Consider the following 5,234-nt stretch of genomic DNA (forward strand, 5'->3'; position numbering starts at 1 on the left):
CATAAGGAGAAGCCCTGCGACTGTATGAAGGAGGAAAGAGCTGTCCAGATGGCAGTCAGCTGCTCTAGCCCCGATTCTGTCCCAACTCTAGCCACTATCTAGAGTCACATTGCATCTCTCTGAGAGATCTCAAGTCAGAACCACCCTGCAAGCCTTTGCCAAATTCCTGACCCACAGAAACTGAGAAAAAAATAAAAAGATTATTGTTGCTTTAAGCTTCTACCTTTTGGAGTGATTTATTCAGCAATAGACAGAAAGCAGCTCTGTATGCACTGATATAAAATAATCTTCAACACATAATTTTTAAAAAGGAACAGAATGGTATGTATTCTATGCCCCTCTTGTTTAAAAAATATAGAGAGAGAGTCTTATATATGCATACAATAGTGGTTTGCCAACCCTAGGTGTGCTTAGAATCTCTAGTGGGGCTGGGAGCAGTGGCTCACACCTGTAATCCCAATAATTTGGGAGGACAAGGTGAGAGGATTGCTTGAGTCAGGAGTACAAGGCCAACCTGGGCAACATAGCAAGACTCCACCTCTACAAAAAATACAAAAATTAGCCAGGTGTGGTGGCACATGCTTGTAGTCCCAGTTATTTGGGAAGCTGAGGTGAAAAGATCACCCGAGCCTGGGGCAGTTGAGGCTGCAGTGACCCATGATTGCACCACCGTACTCCAGCGTGGGCAACAGAGTGAGACCCTGTTTCAAAAAAAAAAAAAAAAAAAGGAAAAAGAAAAAAAGAATATCCTGAAGAGCTTTTTTTATTTTTTATTTTTAAAATTTATTTTTATTTTAGATTCAGCGTGTACATGTGCTTATTTGTTACATGGGCATATACATACTGGAGGGAATTGGGTTTCTAGTGTACCCAATACCCAAATACTCAAATAGTGAACATTGTACCCAACAGGTAATTTTTCTTTTTCTTTTTTTTTGAGACAGAGTTTCGCTCTTTAGCCCAGGCTGGAGTAAAGTGGCACAATCTGGGCTCACTGTAACCTCCGCCCCTCGGGTTCAAGTGATTTTCCTGCCTCAGCCTCCCGAGTAGCTGGGATTACAGGTGGCCGCCACCACGCCTGGCTAATTTATGTATTTTTAGTAGAGACGAGGTTTTACCATGTTGGCCAGGCTGGTCTCAAAACTCTTGACATCAGGTGATCTACCCGCCTTGGCCTCCCAAAGTGCTGGGATTACAGGCGTGAGCCACCACGCCCAGCCCCGACAGGTAATTTTTCAACCCTCATGCTCCTCTTTTGGAGTCTCCAGTATCTGTAATTTCCATCTTTATGACCTTGCCCATTGTTTAGTTCCCACTTATGAGTGAGAACATGTGTCTTTGGTTTTCTGTTTCTGAGTTGTTTTGCTTAGGATAACGGCCTTCGGCTCCACCCATATTGCTGCAAAGGACGTGATTTTGTTCTTTTTTATGGCTGCATGGCAGGCTTTTAAAAACTATCAATGTCTGAGTCAACACCAATAAAAGTATATCTGGTAGTAGGACCTAAACATTACCTTTTTTTAAAAGTTCCCCAAGAGACTCTTTTTTTTTTTTTTTTTTTTTGAGATGGGGTTTCGCTCTTGTTGCCCAGGCTGAAGTGCAATGTTGCAGTCTCGGCTCACTGCAACCTCCACCTCCTAGGTTCAAGTGATTCTCTTGCCTCAGCTTCCCGAGTAGCTGAGATTACAGGCACCCACCGCCACGCCCGGCTAATTTTTTGTATTTTTAGTAAAGACACGGTTTCACCATGTTGGCCAGGCTGGTCACGAACTCCTGACCTTGTGCAGAACTGAGAACTGCTGGTATAGAATAAACCTGGAAAGCAATACAGGAAAATGGGTGCTGTGTTTGCCTCTAGAAAGGTACACCAGGGTAAGAATAGGCTATGAGGAAGATTTAATTTTTACTGTAAACCCTTGATCTTTTTAATTTGTTTACTTTGTGCTACCTATTTCCAAGAACAATCAAGCTAACATTTTACAAAATGTTTTGTAAAAAAGTAAAATGGCCCAGGCATGGTGTCTCATGCCTGTAATCCCAATACTTTGGGAGGCCAAGGCATGAGGATCACTTGAGGCCAGGAGTTTGAGGCCAGGAGTTTGAGACCAGGCTGGGCAACATAGGGAGACCCCCATTTCTACAAAAAAATTAAAAATTAGCTGGGTGTGGTGGTGTTCGGCTGTGGTTCTAGATACTCAGGAGGCTAAGGTGGGAGGATCACTTGAGCCCAGGAGTTCGAGGTTACAAGGATCTATAATTGCACCATTGCACTCCAGCCTGGGTGACAGAGCAAGACCCTGTCTCTTAAAAAAAAAAAAAAAAAAAAAAAAAAAAGACACTTACAGCAGTGAAAATGAAGCCTGAATAGCACACTAGGAATAGTTCATTCAATAGTGGGAATCCAGTGGGAGTTCAAGGTCCAGTGGGGCCTCAGAGGAAGTGACTAGTCCCATCTGGGAAGAGTGGGTGGTCAGGAATGCTGAGGAGGTAAATCCTGAAGTGGCCCCAACCTGAAATGACTTATTTGCTGGCCCACCATGCCCCCAGTGCATACATGGTTAGTTAACGCTTTGGAAAAGCTGTTTGGGAAGGGTAATGGCTATAAAATGTGGCCCTCCTGCCAGTCACCTCTGTGAACCCTGAGACCAACAGGAGGGAAAAAATGCCCAGGCTAGGAGGGGTAAAGAGATCCAAGAGCTGCTGATGTGATGTCATCGAGGAAAAGCTAATTATTGGCCAGCTTTCCAGTAGCAGGGATTTGGTTATTGTTCCCCCCACCCACCCCTCCACCCCCTGCCTTTGATTCCTGTTGTGGAGCACTGGAACATCAGTGAACGGAAAGTAGCACGGCAGACCAAAGTCTGGCTCCATGGAGCTCCTTGGGATGTGTGTGTGGAGAGCGGAGAGGGACCACAAGAGTAAACAGCAGCCAGGGATGCTGAACTAGGAGGCAGAGAGGCACCAATGGCCAACCTAAAGCTTCTTTACTGCACCTTCTCCTGGCCCCGGGCCATAGCTGCATGCTCTTGGGTGCTGGCATGTCACAGCTCCCAGGTCAAAATCCACCTCCATCCCATCTCAAAATCTACTGCTTGTTAGCTGAATAAACTTGGTAAGTAATAATATTCTGAGTCCCAATTTCTTCATCTGTAATGCAGATGAATATGTATGAAATAAAATCAAAGAATGATAGGCAGTATTAAATTTGACTGGTCTGGTTTTTTTTTTATTTTTGTTTTTGTTTTTATTTTTGAGATGGGGTTTCACTCTGTCACCCAGGCCGGAGTGCAGTGGCACGATCCCGGCTCACTGCAACCTCTGCCTACTGGGCTCAAGCTGTCCTCCCACCCCAGCCTCCTGAGTAGCTGGGACTACAGGTACATGCTACCACGCCTCTATTTTTGGTAGAGTTGGGGTTTCACCATGTTGCCAGGCTGGTCTCTAACTCCTGAGCTCAAGTGGCTTACAGGCATGAACAACCATGCCCGGCCAAATTTGGCCAATCTTTATTGGTGTCTGTTATATGCAAGGTCCTGGCTTCCCCAAACAGACAAGAAAACAAACAAGTAAATAAATAAATGTTAGCTGCAAGGATTGGAGTGGATTCTTGCATTTGCATAGCACAGTGAGTGTAGTGGTTAAGAGTGGGCTTTGCAGTCAGATGTGACTGTGTTAAAATCATGCTACTGTCACTTATTAACTGTGGGACGTTGGGCAGGTCACCTAACATCTCTGAGTCTCATTTCCTCACACAAAAAAAGAAGAATCATAATATGGCACCTCCTCTAAAGCTGTTGTGAGGATTAACTCATATAATGAATGTGAAGAGTTCTGCACAGACACATGATAAACATCGAGAAACTGTTATCCTGCTTGTTGTGCAATCTTTAGGGCTTAAACAAAGTACTTTACGCTGATTGCCTTACCTGACCCTCTCCAGGACTCTGGGTGCTAGGGTATTAACTACCCTTTGAAAGGTGAAAACATTGACGCCCATTGAGGTGAAATGATTTGTCTTCAGCCACAAGGGGCAGCATCAGGAGTAGAACCCAGGTCTTCATGTTCTGTTTCCCAACACAGCTTGTGACTTTTTGGAAACTCTGAATCTCATGGGTGACAGAAACTTGGGGATCATCTCTAGATAAGAAAGGGAGTTCCTTGAATGACTGTGAAGACGTTCACCGGAAAGGGAAGGAAAGGAAGTTAATCGTGCTTCCTTCACAGGGCCTCCTTCACCCCCATCCAGTGGGCCCACGCAAGCTACAAACAAGGTGAGGAATGAACAAATTAATACATACTCAATAGTGGCCAGTTCGGGGCAGATAATTAAATCAAGATGACCTGAAAGGATGTGACTGGCTGGCTAGTTTACACAGGGTGGTCAGGGACGGCCTCGCCGTGGAGAGGGCTGGTGTTTTGGCTGAGACCTGAGAGACCAGAAGAAATCTGATAGCCAGAACCAATGTTTAGGTCCCTAAAGGGAACAAGCGTGGCGAGCAAACGGGGCCGATATGGGTGGAGATCAGCGAGGGAGGGGGGCAGAGATGAGTGCCCGAAGCACACAGTACCTTGAGGACATAGGGAGGGTTTGATTTTACCTACAAATGCCATTAAACCCACTAAGGATTTTAACAAAAACTACAATTACATTTCAATTTACATTTTATTTTTTATAGAGACAAGGTTCCGCTATACTGCCCAGGTTGATATCGAACCCCTGGGTTCAAGCGATCCTCTCTACTCGATCCCCCAAAGTGCTGGGATTACAAGCGTGAGCCTCTGCGCCCGGCCTTTTAATTTACATTTTAGGCTTCTGGTTACTGGAATCTTTGATGGTGAATGAATTATAGTGAGGCAAGAGCCTCTAACATTTTAGGAGACCCTTTCCCGTTCGGGGCCTCAATTTCCCGTTCTACAAAGGCGGGTGGGAGGGAACGGGGTCCCAAGAAGTACTGGATAAAGACGTGGCCGATCGCAAACGCTGAGCACTTCAAAATTCCGGGCAGAGCGCTTCCGCGCCTCTCCTGCTATTTCACTCTGGCCACAGGATAGCCGCCAAAGCTGGTCATCCGCTCTCTCCGCGGAAGAGTCAACGCCACAGAAGCAGCGGCGGAACCTCTCTAAGAATCCATCCAGCTTGTGCTCTCCTGTCCAGGGAAGCCAATCGCGAGGAGGAGAGTAGTCAGAGGGCGGCACCCTCCCCGGTCTGGGCCGAGTTATTGGCTGGTGATAGC

This window comes from Pongo abelii, chromosome 4 (genome assembly GCF_028885655.2).
Source record: "Pongo abelii isolate AG06213 chromosome 4, NHGRI_mPonAbe1-v2.0_pri, whole genome shotgun sequence".
Taxonomy (NCBI): Eukaryota; Metazoa; Chordata; class Mammalia; order Primates; family Hominidae; genus Pongo; species Pongo abelii.